General features: G+C 40.7%; 1 pseudogene; it reads left to right on the top strand.

Moving 5' to 3' along the window:
- Positions 1–15,069: 15,069 nt before the first annotated feature.
- Positions 15,070–16,055, top strand: LOC100596269 (annotated as a pseudogene).
- Positions 16,056–20,893: the final 4,838 nt, after the last annotated feature.

Genomic DNA, 20,893 nt, shown 5'->3' with positions numbered 1-20,893 from the left:
GTTGAGGTTTCCACTACCCTCTTTGAGTTTGATTAATTTGCTGGAGTGGCTCCCAGAACTCAAGTAAACACTTTCATTTACGGTTTATTATAAAGGATATTACAAAGAATACTGATACGGTTTAGCTCTGTGGCCCCACCCAAATCTCCTCTGGAATTGTAATCCCCACATATTGAGGAACGGAGATGATTGGATCATGAGGGCAGTTTTCCCCATTGTGTTCTCATGATAGTGAGTAACTTCTCAGAGATCTGATGGTTTTATAAGACAGTTTTCCCTGCTCTTGCTAGCTCTGTCTTTCCTGCCATCATATGAAGAAGTTCTTTGCTTCCCCTTTCCCTTCCACCATGATTGTAAGTTTTCTGAGGCTTCCTCAGCCATCTGGAACTGTGAGTCAATTAAACCTCTTTTACTATTATTATTATTATTATTATTATAATACTTTAAGTTCTAGGATACATGTGCACAACTTGCAGGTTTGTTACATAGGTATACATGTGCCATGTTGGTTTGCTGCACCCATTAACTCGTCATTTACATTAGGTATTTCTCCTAATGCTATCCTCCCCCAGCTCCCCACCCCACAACAGGCCCTGGTGTGTGATGTCCCCCACGCTGTGTCCATGTGTTCTCATTGTTCAACTCGCACTTATGCGTGAGAATATGTGATGTTTGGTTTTCTGTCCTTGTGATAGTTTGCTGAAAATGATGGTTCCCAGCTTCATCCATGTCCCTGCAAAGGACATGAATTCATCCTTTTTGATGGCTGCATAGTATTCCATGGTGTATATATGCCACATTTTCTTTATCCAGTCTATTATTGATGGACATTTGGGTTGGGTCCAAGTCTTTGCTATTGTGAATAGTCCTGCAATAAACATACGTGTACATGTGCCTTTATAGTAGCAAGATTTATAATCCTTTGGGTATATACCCAGTTAATGGGATTGCTGGGTCAAATGGTGTTTTTAGTTCTAGATCCTTGATCCACACTGTCTTCCACAATGGTTGAACTAATTTACACTCCCACCAACAGTGTAAAAGCATTTCTATTTCTCCACATCCTCTCCCGCATCTGTTGTTTCCTGACTTTTTAATGATCGCCTTTCTAACTGGTGTGAGATAGTATCTCATTGTAGTTTTGATTTGCATTTCTCTGATGACCAGTGATGATGAGCATTTTTTCATATGTATGTTGGCTGCATAAATGTCTTTTTTTGAGAAGTGTCTGTTCATATCCTTTGCCCACTTTTTGATGGGGTTGTTTGTTTTTTTCTTGTAAATTTGTTTAAGTTCTTTGTAGATTCTGGATATTAGCCCTTTGTCAGATGGGTAGATTGCAAAAATTTTCTCCCATTCTGTAGGTTGCCTGTCCACTCTGATGATGGTTTCTTTTGCTGTGCAGAAGCTCTTTAGTTTAATTAGATCCCATTTGTCTATTTTGGCTTTTGTTGCCATTGCTTTTGGTGTTTTAGTCATGAAGTCTTTGCCCATGCCTATGTCCTGAATGATATTGCCTAAGTTTCCTTCTAGGGTTTTTATGGTTTTAGGTATTACATTTAAGTCTTTAATCCATCTTGAGTTAATTTTTGTATAAGGTGTAAGGATGGGATCCAGTTTCAGCTTTATACATATGGCTAACCAGTTTTCCCAGCACCATTTATTAAATAGGGAACCCTTTCTGCATTGCTTGTTTTTGTCAGGTTTGTCAAAGATCAGATGGTTTTAGATGTGTGGTGTTATTTCTGAGGGCTCTGTCCTGTTCCATTGATCTATATCTCTGTTTTGGTACCAGTACCATGCTGTTTTGGTTACTGTAGCCTTGTACTATAGTTTGAAGTCAGGTAGCCTGATGCCTCCAGCTTTGTTCTTTTTGCTTAGGATTGTCTTGGCTATGCGGGCTCTTTTTTGTTTCCATATCAAATTTTAAGTAGTTTTTCCAATTATGTGAAGAAAAACAGTGGCAGCTTGATGGGGATAGTATTGAATCTATAAATTAACTTGGACAGTATGGCCATTTTCACAATATTGATTCTTCCTATCGATGAGTATGGAATGTTCTTCCATTTGTTTGTGTCTTCTTTCATTTTGTTGAGCAGTGGTTTGTAGTTCTCCTTGAAGAGGTCCTTCACATCCCTTGTAAGTTGGATTCCTAGGTATTTTATTCTCTTTGTAGTAATTGTGAATGGGGGTTCACTCATGATTTGGCTCTCTGTTTGTCTGTTCTTGGTGTATAGGAATGCTTATGATTTTTGCACATTGATTTTGTATCCTGAGACTTTGCTGAATTTGCTTATCAGCTTAAGGAGATTTTGGGCTGAGATGATGGGGTTTTCTAAATATACAATCATGTCATCTGCAAAGGCAGGGACAGTTTGACTTCCCCTTTTCCTAATTGAATACCCCTTATTTCTTTCTCTTGCCTGATTGCCCTGGCCAGAGCTTCCAACACTGTGTTGAATAGGAGTGGTGAGAGAGGGCATCCTTGTCTGCTGTCGGTTTTCAAAGGGAATGCTTCTAGTTTTTGCCCATTCAGTATGCTATTGGCTGTGGGTCTGTCATAAATAGCTCTTATTATTTTGAGATACGTCCCATCAATACCTAGTTTATTGAGAGTTTTCAGCATGAAAGGCTGCTGAATTTTGTTGAAGGCCTTTTCTGCATCTATTGAGATAATCATGTGGTTTTTGTTGTTGGTTCTGTTTATGTGATGGATTACATTTATTGACTTGCATATGTTGAACCAGCCTTACATCCCAGGGATGAAGACAACTTGATTGTGGTGGATAAGCTTTCTGATGTGCTGCTGGATTTGGTTTGCCAGTATTTTATTGAGGATTTTCGCACTGACGTTCATCAGGGATATTGGTATAAAATTCTGTTTTTGCATCGTGTCTCTGCCAGGCTTTGGTATCAGGATGATGCTGGCCTCATAAAATGAGTTAGGGAGGATTCCCTCTTTTTCTATTGATTGGAATAGTTTCAGAAGGAATGGCACCAGCTCCTCTTTGTACCTCTGGTAGAATTCGGCAGTGAATCTGTCTGGTCCTGGACTTTTTTTGGTTGGTAGGCTATTAATTATTGCCTCAATTTCAGAACCTGTTATTGGTCTATTCAGGTGTTTATAGTATTTTCTGATGGTACTTTGTATTCTCTGTGGGATCAGTGGTGATATCCCCTTTATCATTTTTTATTGCGTCTATTTTATTCTTCTCTCTTTTCTTCTTTATTAGTCTTGCTAGTGGTCTATTTTGTTGATCTTTTCAGAAAACCAGCTCCTGGATTCATTGATTTTTTGAAAAGTTTTTTGTGTCTCTATCTCCTTCAGTCCTGCTCTGATCTTTGTTATTTCTTGTCTTCTGCTATCTTTTGAATTTGTTTGCTCTTGTTTTTCTAGTTCTTTTAATTGTGATGTTAGGGCATCAATTTTAGATCTTTCCTGCTTTCTCTTGTGGGCATTTAGTGCTATAAATTTCCCTCTACACACTGCTTTAAATGTGTCCCAGAGATTCTGGTACATTGTGTGTTTGTTCTCATTGGTTTCAAAGAACAACTTTATTTCTGCCTTCATTCCGTCACTTACCCAGTAGTCATTCAGGAGCAGGTTGTTCAGCTTCCACATAGTTGTGCAGTTTTGAGTGAGTTTCTTAATCCTGAGTTCTAATTTGATTGCACTGTGGTCTGAGAGAGAGTTTGTTGTGATTTCTGTTCTTTTACCTTTGCTGAGGAGTGTTTTACTTCCAATTATGTGGTCAGTTTAAGAATAAGTGCGATGTGGTGCTGAGAAGAATGTATATTCTGTTGATTTGGGGTGGAGAGTCCTGTAGATGTCTATTAGGTCCACTTGGTCCAGAGCTGAGTTCAATTCCTGGATATCCTTGTGAATTTTTTGTCTCGTTGATCCAATATTGACAGTCGGGTGTTAAAGTTGCCCATTATTATTGTGTGGGAGTCTAAGCCTCTTTGTAGGTCTCTAAGAACTTGCTTTATGAATCTGGATGCTCCTGTATTGGGTGCATATATATTTAGGATAGTTAGCTCTTCTTGTTGAATTGATCCCTTTACCACTATGTAATGGCCTTCTTTGTCTCTTTTGATCTTTGTTGGTTTAAAGTCTGTTTTATTGCAACCCCTGCTTTTTTTTTTTTTTTTTTTTGCTTTCCATTTGCTTTGTAGATCTTCCTCCATCCCTTTATTTTGAGCCTATATGTGTCTTTGCACATGAGATGGGTATCCTGAATACAGCACACTGATGGGTCTTCACTCTTTATCCAATTTGCTAATCTGTGTCTTTTTAATTGGGGCATTTAGCCCATTTACATTTAAGGTTAATATTGTTATGTGTGAATTTGACCCTGTCTTTATGATGCTAGCTGGTTATTTTGCCTGTTAATTGATGTAGCTTCTTCATAGTGTCGATAGTCTTTACAATCTGGCATGTTTTTGCAGTGGCTGGTACCGGTTGTTCCTTTCCATGTTTAGTGCTTCCTTCAGGGGCTCTTGTAAGGCAGGCCTGGTGATGACAAAATCTCTCAGCATTTGCTAGTCTGTAAAGGATTTTATTTCTCCTTCACTTATGAAGCTTAGTTTGGCTGGATATGAAATTATGGGTTGAAAATTCTTTTCTTTAAGAATGTTGAATATTGGTCCCACTCTCTTCTGGCTTGTAGGGTTTCTGCCAAGAGATCCGCTCTTAGTCTGATGGGCTTCCCTTTGTGGGTAACCCGACCTTTCTCTCCAGCTGCCCTTAATATTTTTTCCTTCATTTCAATCTTGGTGAATCTGACAATTTTGTGTCTTGGGTTGCTCTTCTTGAGGAGTATCTTTATGGTGTTCTCTATATTTCCTGAATTTGAATGTTGGCCTGCCTTGCTAGGTTGGGGAAGTTCTCCTGGATAATATCCTGAAGAGTGTTTTCTAACTTGGTTCTATTCTCCCTGTCACTTTCAGATACACCAATCAAACCTAGATTTGGTCTTTTCACATAGTCCCATATTTCTTGGAGGCGTTGTTTGTTTCTTTTCACTCTTTTTTCTCTAATCTTGTCTTCTCTATCTATTTCATTAATTTGATCTTCAATCACTGATATCCTTTCTTCCGCTTGATCAAATTGGCTATTGAAGCTTGTGTATGCTTCACGAAGTTCTCATGCTGTGGTTTTCAGCTCCATCACGTCATTTAAGCTCTTCTCTACACTGGTTATTCTAGTTAGCCATTCATCTAACCTTTTCTCAAGGTCTTTAGCTTCCTTGCAATGAGTTAGAATGTGGTCCTTTAGCTCGGAGAAGTTTGTTATTACTGAGCTTCTGAAGCCTACTTCCGTCAACTCGTCAAACTCATTCTCTGTCCATTTTTGTTCGCTTGCTGGCAAGGAGTTGTGTTCCTTTGGACGAGAAGAGGCATTCTGGTTTTTGGAATTTTCAGCCTTTCTGCTCTGGTTTCTTCCCATCTTTGTGGTTTTATCTACCTTTGGTCTTTGACGTTGGTGACCTACGGATGGGGTTTGGGTGTGGATGTCCTTTTTGTTGATGTTGATGCTATTCCTTTCTGTTTGTTAGTTTTCCTTCTAACAGACAGATCCCTCAGCTGCAGGTCTGTTGGAGTTTGCTGGAGGTCCGCTCCAGACTGTGTTTGCCTGAGTATCACCAGCGGAGGCTGCAGACCAGCAAATATTGCTGCCTGATCCTTCCTCTGGAAGCTTCATCTCAGAGGGGCACCTGCCTGTATGAGGTGTCTGTTGGCCCCTACTGGGAGGTGTCTCCCAGTCAGGCTACACGGGGGTCTGGGACCCACTTGAGGAGGCAGTCTGTCTGTTATCAGAGCTCGAACGCCATGCTGGGAAAACCACTGCTCTCTTCGGAGCTGTCAGGCAGGGATGTTTTAAGTCTGCAGAAGCTGCCTTTTGTTCAGATATGCCCTGCCCCAGAGGTGGAATCTAGAGAGGCAGTAGGCCTTGCTGAGCTGTGGTGGGCTCCGCCCGGTTTGAGCTTCCTTGCTGCTTTGTTTACATTGTGAGCATAGAACCACCTACTCAAGCCTCAGCAATGGCGGATTCCCCTCCCCCCATCAAACTCCAGTGCCCCAGGTTGATCTCAGACTGCTGCACTGGCAGTGAGCAAGGCTCCGTGGGCATGGGACCCACTGAGCCAGGCACAGGAGGGAATCTCCTGGTCTGCCGGTTGCAAAGACCATAGGAAAAGCGCAGTAATTGGGCAGAAGTGTACCATTCCTTTAGATACAGTCCACTCACTGCTTCCCTTGGCTAGGAAAGGGAAATCCCCCAACCCTTTGCACTTCCTGGGTGAGGCGATGCCCTGCCCTGCTTCAGCTCACCCTCCATGGGCTGCACCCACTGTACAACCAGTCCTAGTGAGATGAACCAGGTACCTCAGTTGGAAATGCAGAAATCACTCATCTTCTGGGTTGATCTCACTGGGAGCCGTAGACCAGAGCTGTTTCTATTTGGCCATCTTGGAAGCGACCCACCTCTTTTCTTTATAAATTACGCACTCTCAAGCAGTTGTTTATAGCAATGTGAGAACAGATGAATACAGATACAGATGAAGCTATGCATAGCAGGGGAGGTGTGAGGGAAAGGGTGCACAACTTCCATGCCCTCCGTGGGTTTGCCACCATCCAGGAACTTCCATGTGTTCAGCTATCTGGAAGCTCCCAAACTTAGTCCTCCAGGGATTTTATGAAGGCTTCATTACATAGGCATGATTTATTAAACCATTAGCCACTGGTGATTGGCTTTATCTTCAGCCCCTCTCCCCTCTCCCAGTTAGAAGCTTAGGCTGAAAGTCCCAATCCTCTAATCGTGGCTTGGTCTTTCTGGTGATCAGCCTCCAACCAGAAGATACCTAGGGACTGCCAGCCACTGGCCAATCATTACTGCACAAAAAGATGTCATTGTAGAGTTTCTAAGGATTTTAGGAGTTGTATGACAGGAAATAGGCTGAAGACCAAATATATATTTCACATATCACAGGTGCTGTTCAATAAAGGAGAAGGATTTGGGCAGAGTGTGGAATGGATAATATTAATCATATAATTTGGAACATATTGAGTTGTGGGTATTGGTCAGACATGCAGCCAAAAGGGTCAGTAATTATATATACATACACGTGCACACACACACACACACACACGTATATATTTACCATATAAATATATATGTATATATTTACCATATAAATATATATGTATATATTTACCATATAAATATATATGTATATATTTACCATATAAATATATATGTATATATTTACCATATAAATATATGTATATATTTACCATATAAATATATATGTATATATTTACCATATAAATATATATGTATATATTTACCATATAAATATATGTATATATTTACCATATAAATATACATATATGTATATATTTTTTGAGACAGAATCTTGCTCTGTTGCCCAGGCCGGAGTGCCACTGTGGCCCACTCTAGCCTCCATCTCCCAGGCTCAAGTGAAGTAGCTGGGACTACAGGCACGTGCCATAGCACCTGGCTAATTTTTTAAATTTATTTTTTGTAGAGACACTGTCTTGCTGTGTTGAGCAGGCTTATCTCACACTCCTGGGCTCAAGTGATCTCCACCTAGGCCTCCCAAAGTGCTGGGATTACAGGTGTGAGCCACCACACCTGGCCAGCAATTGGATATATTACTTTAGAACTTTGGAGCAAAATTTGGCCCCTAGACTTAGAGATGATAGGTGTATATGTTGTCCATGCTAGTGACCATTGGCAGTGAATAAGAACACCTAGAAGAGATGAGCAGAGGGCTAAATGGCAAGATCATTAAATGAGAAGATGAGAGGAGGGAAAAGGATGGAACCCTGGAAAATACTAACATTCAAGAGATAAGTGGAGGGGAGAAAATAATATTATCCTGGAAGGCAAGAAATGAAGAGTTTTGAGAAGAAAACAGACAACAGTGTAAAATGCCCTTGAGAGGCCAAATAAGGAAAAGGCCGAAAATTCAATTACTTTGAGAAATTAAGAATTTATTGCTAACTGTGGCAAAAGCAGCTTCTGTAGACAGAGTGAGACCAAAAGATATTGGAGTGAATTAAGGTGAGAAAAGAGGTGAGAAAGGTAAAATGACAAATGTAGACCCCTCCTTTCAGTTCAAGAAGAAGGTTTGAAATTGTATTGCTAGGAGAAAGGGAGAACATGTTAACTAGGGCCAACTAGAAGGATCGGAGGTAAGGCTGGAGATCTTAAAAGAATAGTGATACCAATTTCTATCTGGTCTACCTTCATCAGCATCGTGTATAGGTTAGAGAAGGTGGGTAGCTGGGTTCACCAGGATTGGGATTTTGCCAAGTGGGTATATAGAAGAATGAGGAAGAATGGAATTGAGAGTGTTAAGCAAGAGAAAGATTGAAAGGATGGGGCTTTGTTTTTAGGCTGCCTAGAGAAGGAAATAAAAACTAAAGGAAGCTGAGAAATTGGGGTGAAGTAGAAGAAGAATCAAGGGGCTTAGTGACTTTGATGCAATTAAAAGCACACATTGATAAGAAGATTGTACTCAGACATTGTACAATTTAAATTGTAGTTTAAGATTTCAGAAATGGAGCAATTCTAATTGATGACAAGATCTAGGAAGTAATTTAGAGTGTAGGCTAGAAAAAACTAGATATCGGGAAAAGATTAATGATCTGTGAATCTTGGATACTTGCGTGTGCTTATATGTTGATGCGATGAATCCATTGGAGAGGGAGAATGTATCGGTCAGCAGGAAACAGATGAAATACCTACTCTAATTCTAATGTGGAATTCTAACTCCACACAATGTGGAATCTTCTAATTCCACATTGGGATATTTGAGGAAGGAACTACTTACAACAGTGCAGTTACAATATAGAGAACCAACAGGATTGTAGAGAACCCTGAGGCAAGAAACAGTGGAACAATTACCTTAGATTTGAAAGGATGAGGGGAAGGAGCAATTACCAGAACCTGGAAGAAGGCTGTCTTGAGAGGACAATGACTTTGGTCAAAAGAAACAGCCAATCCAAGAGGACTTTTCTGGGAAGAAGGCAGAGGAATAAATATAGTAGTTCCCCTTATCCATGGTTTCTCTTTCCAAGGTTTCAGTTACCCATGGTCAACCACAGTCTGAGAATATTAAATGAAAAAATTCCAAAAATAAATAATTCATAAGTTTTAAATTCTGCACTGTGCCAAGTAGCACAATGAAATCTTGCTCCATCCGGCCTGGGAAGTGAATCATCCCATTGTCCGGCATATCCATGCTATTTACGCTCCCTGCCCGCTAGTCACTTAGTAGCTCTCTCAGTTAGCAGATCAACTGTTGAGGTGGTATGGCAGTGCTTGTGTGCAAGTCACTCTTATTTCACTTAATAATGGCACCAAAGCACAAGAGTAGTGATCCTGGCATATTTTTATAATTGTTCTATTTTATTATTAGTTATTGTTGTTAAACTCTTACTGTGCCTAATTTACAAGTTAAAGGTTATAGGTAAGTACATATAGGAAAAACATAGTATATATAGTGTTTAATGCTATATTTGCTTTCAGGCATCCACTAGGGGTCTTGGAACATATCCCCTGGATCAGGGGGGACTACTGTACTCTTATCTCTTGCTCTTCTTTCTCTCAAGTACCTTGCTGGGGCTTCCCCATAGCCAAACCCTACCAGAAAGTAGAGGCAGAGAAGTCTGTTGATACAGTTTATATAGACTTTGGCCTCCCCCAACACAGAGCTGGGTAGAGAAGGATGTAAAGTTGCTCTGGAGAGGCAAACAGACAGCCATCCAGCCTACTGAGATTAGAGACACTAGCTAGAGCAGGGCAAACTGATAATGCATATTTCTGACAAATTGGAAGAGATTGAGATTCAAGTCTCAGATAGTTGAATGGAACTTAAATAGGAACCATAACTTTGTTATTCTGAGAAGAGAGAAGTAGTAGAACACGGGTTATATTTGCAGATAGCTTTTTATGGATTTCATTTTTTCTGTGAAGACATCTATTGAGACATAGCACAGGGAGGATGAGAATGGTGAAAGTTTTGGCCAGATCTGATTTGTGTGACCATCCCTGGAGGAAGAGGACACAGAGGAGAGGGAAGTCTTGTAATTGACAGGCTTTCCAGTGTCGAAGGGGTGAGTGAGAAGAAGTTTTCCCAAGCAAAATAGGGGTGTTGAGAAGACAGTAGCTGCAGATACCCATCACAGAGGTGAAACAACACGCTGAGCCTAGCAGCAGCATGTGACAGCTCATTTGTTTTCTCAGAAAGACTGCTTTATGTGACAATACTCATGGTATGTACATGTTCCAATGAGTTCTTTAAAAGTCTCAGTACTTTTTTGTCACACATATTATTCAATTCTTAAGATTTTATGTAATGGCTAATGAGCATTAAAAAGCAGCATTCTAGTGATGCTTCCAAGGACAACAGCTAACACTTCTTGAGCACTTATGTGAGCTGGGCACTATGCAAACTGCTTTCTATCCATGTTATCTGATCCTCATAACTCCTATGAAGTACTGAAGTAGGCAGTCACTTATTGCTGTTCTACTACCCGCTCCCCTTTCTTTTTTCTTATTAGTGCCCAGATTTTCTTTGGGGACAAAGGGGATCTTCCATTCTTAGCAACATTGCTAAAGAAGGGCAGATAGTTCCAGAGGGAGTTAGACTAGTCAGTCACCCATCTCCCTTGTCTCAATAACTGACTGGTCAGAGCTGGGCACGTGACATAGAGTGTTTCATCAGGAACTTGGGGGTTCTTGTTGGGAATGCTGGGACTCCCTCTTCCTCTGAGTTGCATGTGGTATGAGCATGGGAGGCCTAGAACGGCTGCAGCAATGAGGGGAGCTGGCCTAAGAATGCAATGACCACACAGAAAACGGCAGAGCTGAGAGAACATTAGAGGTGCTGAACTTGGAGCCCAAATAACATAGTGAACCTCTAAATCCAGCCAGCTGGGGCAGCACTACCTCCAAACTGCAGTTCCATGAGCCAATAAAGCTCCTTCTGAGAAAGCTATCGATTTTCTCTGAGATGCCATTTTCAAAATGGTAATGATAAAAAGAATTTTGCTTGCTTATTTTTAGAGTTAAATGAAATAATATTCAGTGGCAAATATTGATATTCTAAATACTTGTTGTTCTTGTAGATTGTGACAGTGTACCATCCTGAATACACTTTCATGGGATTGATTAGTATGTAGCTCTTTCTAAATTATGTACGTATACTTTAGAAAGTTTTATACTGCACAAGTATAAAGAGGCAAAATTATTTTAAGTAACGTGCATTTAATTTTTTTCTATTACAATATTATACCCATTATAGAAAATATAAATGGTCTATATAATTTATAGCTGTACTAAGTGTTTATGGTCTTTCTACAGAGATTGAGCATTGGGTCTTTGTTCAGCATCTAAATTCTTCATTATTTATGGTTCCATGGGAAATTGCCTTGGCTTTGACTGTTTTCAACTTTTAATGATTGCAAGAGCATTGGACATTAGAGACATGAGGATTACCTGTATTTAAGTGGTCTCTCAATTTCTCTCTTTTTGTTTCTCAGATTCTGTCCTTAGGTTTGTGTTTATAGCATTTTACACAAAACAAGATAGGTGTGATCCTTAAAAGTTGTTTTTGGTTTTGTTTTTGCCTGCAATATATTCATTAAAACCCCAAAGAGAAATGAGATACATTTCTGTTCTTATGGTTAAGGACCTATAATGCTATTTGTCACAAAAATAGAAAGATGGAAAAGTAGAAGAGTAAATATATATATAACGAGTTCATTTACATGGTTTCACATGCTTAATCTTGCAAACCCAACTCATGACAATAAATTTATGAAAACAAAACATTAAAAAACTTAGAAAGTAATAATAAACTATAAACACAATGCTACTGAAGCTCAGCTACAACAGCACATTCTCAGCTCTAGTTTGGATGGAACACAAGTGTTTTAAATTGCATTGGGTGGAGGCCCCGGCAGGAAGGAAGCATCGGATATTGCTGGAACATATCTTTGTTTGAGCAACAGCTAATGAAAAAGGTCACCATTATGCTTTGCTTTCAAACACTGGGTCTGTTTTGAAATTAGTACTGCACATTTCATCACAAATGCTGGTTTATAATCATCGAGGTACATAATCCTGCAGTATTAATGTTGTTTTCTCCTAAGTGGCAAGTAAAATCCAAAGCTTATGTTCTCACCACTGTTTTGATCAGCATGTCAGTAAAAGATAAAATGACTTTCTATTTATGGACTCTGGGATTCCTGATTATTTACAAAATTCCCATCTTGAATTTAGAGGAAATTCAGCCTTCTAATTTTTTCCTTCAGTTTTTGTGTTACTTGTACTTTTGTTAAACTCATCGCTGGCATTTGAAATGCAAGGCTTTTTGGACTTTGTTCCCTAACATTTATTGCATTTGTTGAGTGGATTATGTGAGTGGCACAGAAATCCTAAGAAAGAGCTTAACTTTTCTCTGCAAAGTGTTTGCTGACAAATGCGATAAACTTTACAAGACCACCTTCTAGGAAGGGCTGACATATCGAGGACAGTAAAAACAGTAGTACCAGACATTTCTGCCACAATTTTTTCGGCAGTTGGGGGGAACAGAAATCTATTAAATAACTCAGTTTATATTTTTGGTTCTCCCTTTTGGCTAGGCTGTTGTATTCCCACGTCCACAGCACGTTCCACTGTGGGAGCCTGGAGCTCTTAGAATAAACTTTGGGAAAGGCTGGGTCCACCCTCTGGGGATAAAGGAGCCAGAGGGAGGAAGGGGAGGGGGTAAAGGAAAAGGGAAGGGGGCGGCTGTCTTCCTGTGTTTGGATGACCTTTCCTTATGTTTATCTGGAGGGACTGGGCAGCCACGCTGTGTTTGGTGTCAGCCTGCCATGTTGTCACATGTGATCTCTTTCTTAGCTTTATGTGTAGACAGGACCTTTTCCTCTACTGGGAGAACTAGATTTAACTCTCTGAATTATGAAAGAAAAAAGGTGTACAAGACTGTTAGGCACTGGGGCCCAGAGATAGAAGTCTTATGAAACATGCACATATGCCAGTGTGCAGCAGATTCCCTAAGGGAAAGGCTTAGGCATCTCTTGGAGCCGTCTGAAGGCGGGCACACCTGTACCTCTTTCTTCTTGCTGAGAGCTGGGCTGGAGGCTGTCTTGCTTCTCCTGAAGCCTCATCATTTAGTACAATGCCCTTCACTTGTGGGTATTCCTTAACTATTTCTTGAATGCATGAGTGAATGGATGAATACATGAGCAGAGTCACAGAGAGGTGACTGGGCAACAGGCAGTGAGTTTCCTACAATACTTAATTGATTTGCTAGTCCCTGCTCTAAGAGCCCTAAGTAGCTCCACTTTAAAGAAACCAGTTTCAAGCTTCTCCGTCTGACATTCCTGGTGGGTGAATCACTTGTTTCTTATGGGTGGGTGAGAGTAACACCTCTGGTTTCCACCTTTCTTTTTAATTTTAGTGCTGACGTCATCTGACCTGACCTTAGCTTGAATGTTATTTTCCCAGAGAAGCTATCCCTTAATCATCCTACTCTCCCATGCCTGAATTAGATCCCCCCATATACCTCTTATGAATCTCTATTATCTTCATAGAATGTAATACAATTTTTAACTATATTCATGTGGGTGATAATCCATCCTATGTCTGATTTCTCCACTAGATTACAACCTTCTTGAAGATAGGGGACCATATTTATTTTCTCATCACTGTGTTCTTTGCACCTGGCATAATACCTGGCATATAGGTACTATGGCATATAGGCTTAATACCTGGCATATAGGTCCTCTATACACATAAGCACTCAGCAAGCCTGTGTTCAATTAATGAATGAGCAGATTAATGAGTAAATTATATTTGGAAGGAGAATTCATACCAGGTTACTGAGCAGGGTTGGGGATAAAGATCAGAGTCCAAAAGCCCTATCCCAATCAGACCTTAGACACACTAATGAGTTTGAGATTCTGAAGAGGATGAAGTGCTTAGCAGACATAAGTGACATTGGGCATTTTACCTTTGGAAGCTAACTAGTAGTCTGGACTCCTGGGAGGACCAGAAACTTTCTCTTTTAACTCTACCCAAAGTAGCAACTTCTTCCACCTTCTCAGTAATAGCAGTATTCTTGGTTACCAGGTATCTGAACCACAGAAAGATTCGCGATGTTTTCCTCTTTTTCACGTCACACAGCTTCACAATACCTCTTGTTAGTTTTTTCCTTTCCATTCCCATGAGGGCCTTTTAATCTAGTGAATTAGTCGGTTTCTTTCTCTTGCAAGTTCCAGACGCACAATTCCAATTAGCTTAAAAGCAAAAACTTGGAATCACGTTGTAGGGAAGTTGATGGGGACAACTGGCTTCAGACGTGTCTAGATCCAGGGGCTCAGATGTTGCTCAGGACTCCACCTTTCTTGCCATCTCCCTGCTAAGTTTTTAAAATGAACACCTATAACTCCTGACTCACAATCTCCTCATAGCACCAGGAAGGACTCTGCACCCATGTGACTGTGGAATGAAGTGGAATCTGTCACTGCAATGGGGAGGGAAGGAAGGCTCTGATTTCTTGGCCTGGGCAACATGTTCAGATTTCTGCCCCTTGTATTGTGGCTGGGGGGGATGAGGGTACAGTCATAGACAGAGTTCCTCAAGGAAAAGAGGAATTGTGTTACCCAGATAAGCTGTGGAAGAGGTGCTGGATAATCAAAAACAATAGAATGCCTTTCTGCAACAGCCATCCTGATCCAGGTGCAGTGCTAGGCCCTTAACCTACCTGCATCAGGATATACAAGGGAAATTAGGCTGCACTGTGGAATCAGATTGCTTTGGCCCAAATCCTAGCTCTTTCTCTTACTCTCTCTCTTATTTTGGATGAGTTAACCTCTCTAAGTCCAGTTTTCTCATGATAAAACAGTGATGTAAAGTATTCAGTAGAATATTACTCAGCCTTAAAGAGGAAGGAAATTCAGCCTCTCAGCTCCTCCCATCAACAGATGGCCCAGTCTTTAGTGAGGCACCAGCCATGTCCCTGAAACACCATGATGAAAGTGAAGGCCAGAGTAAATGAATTTGGCCATACTGGGCGCCTGGTCACCACGGCTGCTTTTAACTCTGGCAAAGTGGATATCATCACCATCAATGACCTCAACTACATGGTCTACCATGGAATCACATGGTTCCAGTACGATTCCACCCACAGCAAGTTCCACAGCACCATCAAGGCTGAAAACGGAAATCCCATCACCATCTTCCAGGAGTGAGATCCCACCAAAATCAAACAGGATGATGTTGGTGCTGATTATGTTATGGAGTCCACTGGCATCTTCACTACCATGGAGAAGGCTGGGGCTCACTTAGAGGGGAGAGCCAAAAGGGTCATTACCTCTGCCCCCTCTGCTGATACCCCCATGTTCGTGATGGGCATGAGCCATAAGAAGTATAAAAACTTCAAGATCATCAGCAATGCCTCCTGCACCACCGGCTGCCTAACCCCCTGGCCAAGGTCATCCATAATAACTCTGGCATCATGAAGCGACTCAGGATCACAGTCCATGCCATCACTGCTAACCAGAGGACTGTCATGGCCCCTCTGGGAAACTGTGTTGTGATGGCTATGGGGCTCTCCATTACGTCATCCCTGCATGTGTCTATTGGTGCTGCCAAGGCTGTGGGCAAGGTCATCCCCAAGCCGAACAGGAAGCTCAATGGTATGGCCTTCCATGTACCCACTGCCAATGTGTCAGTCATGGACCTGACCTGCTCTCTGGAGAAACCAGCCAAATATGATGACATCAAGGAGGTGGTGAAGCGGCATCAGAAGGGGCCCTCAGGGGCATCGTGGGCCACAACTGAGCACCAGGCTGTCTCCTCCAACTATAACAGTGACACCCACTCTTCCACCTTCAACATTGGGGCTGGCATTGCCCTCAACCTCTTTGTCAGGCTCATTTCCGGGTATGACAATGAATTTGGCTACAGCAACAAAGTGATAACCTTCATGATCCACATGGCTTCCAAGAAGTAAGAGCCCCCAGACCACCAGCCCCAACAAGAGCATGAGAGGAAGAGAGAAGCCTTTAGTTGCTGGGAAGTCTCTGCCACACAGTCCTCCACCACACTGAGAATCTCCCTTCCTCATTGTTTCTACATCAGACACCCTGAAAAGGGAAGGACCTAGGGAGCCTGACCTTGTCAGATAACATTAATAAATTCTCCTGTACCCAGCCAAAAAAAAAGGAAGGAAATTCTGACATATGCTATAACATGGATGAGCCTTGAGGACATTATGCTAAGTGAAATATGCTAGTCACAAAAGGACGAATACTGTATAATGCAACTTATATGAAATGCCCAGAGAAGTGAACTTCATAGAGACAGAAAGTGAAATGGTAGTGCTAGGGGCTGGGGAGTGGGGTGAATGGGCAGTTAGTGTTTAATGGGTACCGAGTTCCAGATTTGCAAGATGAAAGAGTTTTAGAGATGGACGGTGGTGATGGTTGCACAACAGTGCAAATATACTTAAAACCCCTGAACTATACACTTAAAGATGGTTAAAATGGTAAATTTTATGTTATGTATATTTTACCACAATTTTTAAAGAAGTGACATAAGGGTTAAATGAGACCACAGATGTCAAGTATTTAGTGCAGTGTGAGTGAATACGTAGTAAGTGCTCATAAATGTGAAATATTATTCTCATAACAGCCCTACAGATATTATTATCTTCATGTTTATAGTTGAGTAAGTGGAGATTTGGGGGTTAAGTAAGTGGGCCAAGCTCACCCAGCTAGAAAGTGGTGAGACCAGACTCAAACCCACTGCTTGAGTACTAAGGCCCTGCTATTTTCTATTATTCCGTGTTACTTCCAAGCACTCTGCTTGCCAGCTACCACTGCCTAATATTTTTAAATATTGCTTTGATTATGTTAAGCTTCTGCCTAACAAAACTTAAGGGATCTACCTGTGGTCTAAAACACAAATGCCTCTTCCTGATACAATTCTTTTTGCAGTCTGACCCCAGTTACTTTTCTAGCCTCATTTTGATGTCAAGGCTCTGCTTTACCTTCCTTTGTGTTTTCTATGCTCTTAGCATATGCTAGTTATTCTGCTGGAACACTGTTGAAACTCTACCCACCTTTCTTGGAAGATGGGGGGGACAAGGTCTCACTCTGTCTCCTAGGCTGGATGGAGTGCAGTGGCGCCAGCACGGCTCACTGCAGCCTCCACTTCCTGGGCTAAAGCTATCCTCTGGCCTCAGCCTCCTCAGTGTCTGGGACTACAGGTGTGTATTACCACGTCCGGCTAATTTTTTATTGGTTTGCATAAATGGGATCGCAATATGTGGCCCAGGCTGGTCTTGAACTCCTAGGCTCAAGAAATCCTCCTGCCTTGGCCTCCCAAAATGCTGGGATAACAGGCATAAGCCACCACACCTGGCCTCTACCCATCTTTTGATGCTCAGCTCAAGACCCAGCTCCTTCAGAAAACCTCACCTAAATGGGAGAGAGACGGGTCATTTCCTCCTCTTCACTACTACAGCGTTTATTATTTGATAGCAACACATAATGTACTGCTTAAATCAAAGTTATTACTTCAGCTGTTCATGTCTTAGCCCCACAGCAGTGGAGAGCAGGTATTGTACCTATTACTGCTTTAAATTTCCCTCAGTGCCAGGTTAGTGTTTTGCATTAAGTAGCAACTTGATAACAATTTCTTAAGGATGCTGATGCAGGAAGTATGATTAATGATGACTAGTTCAAACAGTCATGATTTGGATTTAAGAAAAGCATGTATTATTTTCTTTTTGCTGGAAAAGACACTGGAGTTTCTCCTTGTACTTTTAGGTCAGTTTAGGACATAATGATTCCTAGTCAGCATGGAAATGAAAAGATCGCAAATCTGCTGGTGAGCCTGTGTGAGAGGTAGATGTCTCTTGCTGATTACATTCTGAGAAACAGAAGCAGGCAAAAGTGTTTACAGAGCAACCAGAGATGAGGCAGTGGTTATTTTGAGAATATCTCAAAAAACAGAAGAGGTCATTTTAGGTTCTGCAAATAGTGCCTACTATGCAAATACTTCAGTCTCTACATAGGTACTGAAAATGTTAATCATGTATAAGCCCCTAAACCTTTCCAAATAATGCTGTCACTCACCTCCAGCCCCTGCTCAAAGGTCCTCTGTCGACCATGTAAAGGATCTGCAGACATGCCCAGGAAAGAATCAAAGCCACGGTGCTGGAAATGGCAGCATCAGCCAGTATCCACCAGGATGCTCTTGTGTGCCAGTCCTGAGTGGTCATGGGGTTTGTTCTGATTGGTCAGTTTCTGTTCTTTAAATATGTTGAATATCACCTCTGGGCAGAGAGAACAGCACTGGAAGTGAAGGCAGTTCTGTGTGGTAGGAGCGCAAAGCACCAATGAGAGAATGACAGAAGACGGGTCAGGAAACACAGGTAAGGACCAGAACTTGAAGGAATTCAGACCATTTGGGCAGATGAGCCATAGATAACTATTAGGCAGAAAGGTATTATAAGCAGCTGTACATTTTTGAAGGATGAACAAGACTATTTATTAGGCTTTTGTAATGGACCTGATGAGAGGTGAGGAACACTTGAATCAAGAACTTGGCATTGCCGATAGGTGGCGGGGGGATGAATATAAGAGATATATTTTGAGGTCAAATTGACTGGATTTATGATTGAATGGAGAGAGTGGGAGTAGAGGTGTCAAAAGGAATCAGATCTGAAATGCGAATATTCTAATTGGTGGTACGTGCTAAGAATACATTGATGGTTCAAGTTTATTTTCACTGTCTTACCTCAAAGTTCAAGGAATAAGTTGTGGTTAATCATACATATGATACATGAACAGAGCAGTTGAATGTGAGGTTGCTGGCAGCTCTTGAAAAAGGCAATCACTCTGCCTGACCACATTTTGGTTCAGTGAGAGTCTAGACTGGAACAACAACTCATTTAGAATTGCATGAGACCTGCTTCCCATGGCTGAAAGAAATATGGAGAACGTTCTGAGGCTGACGGGAACTATGAAAACAGCAGTCACATACCTTTGGACAAGGCCATTTTATAACCAATTTACAAGGCATCATTTCTGCTTCCCTGCAGTAGTCAGGCCCTGGGTATCATTGGGATTGGCACAGTTTCTTTGAGTCTTTCTCCACCTCACAGGCAGTCGGGCTTAGAGAGCTGTGATGGGGATGGGCACGGTCTTGGGTCTGGGAAGTCCCAGAGGAAAGACTGCGTTCTTTCCCCAGGTTGAAGCTGTCAATCACCCTGCTGAAGGCTGGATTCACAGAGACAGAAAATGTAAACGGGCTGCTTTATGATATCCATGGATGTGCCCTCATGGCCGTGAACTTCAATAGTTCTTAACTTTACTTGCCTAAGTAAGGGAAAACATAATAAACCAATAGGCAATTTGAAACATTAGTAGACTATTATGTTTCATCTGAATTTTAGGTCTTCACTTTTGTAACTCAGGATTTTATGTGAAGCTATATTTCTTTAAAGATGGCAGCATTTTCTTCTTAAAATGAGGATCAGGACTGTGGTATCTTTACAGTATTAAAAATAAACTGTGCTTTGGACCTGCAAAGAAATATTCAGATGTCATAACCTGAAAATAACCTCTGAATTTTCCCACACTCTAACAAATCTCCAAACTGCCAAATGGATATGCACCAACATTTCCAGATTCCCCTGGGAACACATTTGAGAATGCTTAGTTCCAAAGAAAGAAAATGTTAGGGGAAAATATGCACACTCAAAAAATAGGGGTTTACACCAAAAGTGCTCTCCTGTCAAAAGAAAGTATCTCAAGTGTAACATGGCAAAAAATATATATATACACAAGATAAATTATTTATACAATAAGAAGTTCAGTTGTAATTTAGCTTTCTTGTCCACAAGAAACATCTTACATAAAGATGTTTAAAGCAACAACAAAACAAAAAAATTACACCTCTCTTCATTTATTCATATATATTATTATTTGGTGAAAGACAAACACAATTACTTCTATTCTGTCTTTACTGAAAGGAAGACAAAGAAATAAAAGTATCTTCATTTTTTTTTTGCCCTTTTCTCCTTCTGCTATGCTTGTCTTGCCAAACCCAATCCCAGTGTAAGACCAGCCAAATCATTCTTTACGCCTGCTCCTGAGTGCCTGAACATTGATGAAAATCACCTAAACTGCAGATTGATGCCACTATAAATACTTGGTTGCCTCCTTATCTACAGGACAATCTGATGGACCAGCTCTTCCATTCTTCACAACTGTTTCATATTGTCATTCTCTTCAAACATCTTATCACTTCCTTTTTATCTTATTCTAAATATGTGACTTTGAATAATATTTCCTCTAGAAAATATGGGCAAATCATAACCAAAACTCCAATGGGATTTTATAATGGAATATAAAGCAATTATAAACACTGTCCAGAAAAGTAAATACATAAGAATAATCAATAAAATGAGAAAAACAAGAAAAATGGGAGTAATGTTGACCTATCAGTTATCAAACAAATTATAGAGCTACCATAATTAAATAATGTTAAATTCCTGCTGGAATAGACAATACATCAATGGCACAGACCAGAGACCACATGTAAGGGTAAAATAAGATAAAGGTAGCATTTCAAAATGATGAGAAAGGATAGGATATTTAACAAATGGTGTTGAAAAGTTGGCCATCCATTTGAAAAAAATACAGTTATATGTCTACTACTTATCAATTTTGAAAAGTTAAATAGATTTTAAAAGCTATACATTAAATATAAAACAAAATTTCAAAAGTACTAAATGGACATATAAGAGGGTAGTTATAATTTTCTTAATGGGAAAGGCCT

Source organism: Nomascus leucogenys, chromosome 12, assembly GCF_006542625.1.
Source record: "Nomascus leucogenys isolate Asia chromosome 12, Asia_NLE_v1, whole genome shotgun sequence".
Lineage (NCBI taxonomy): Eukaryota > Metazoa > Chordata > Mammalia > Primates > Hylobatidae > Nomascus > Nomascus leucogenys.
This window is presented reverse-complemented; position numbering and strand designations above follow the sequence as displayed.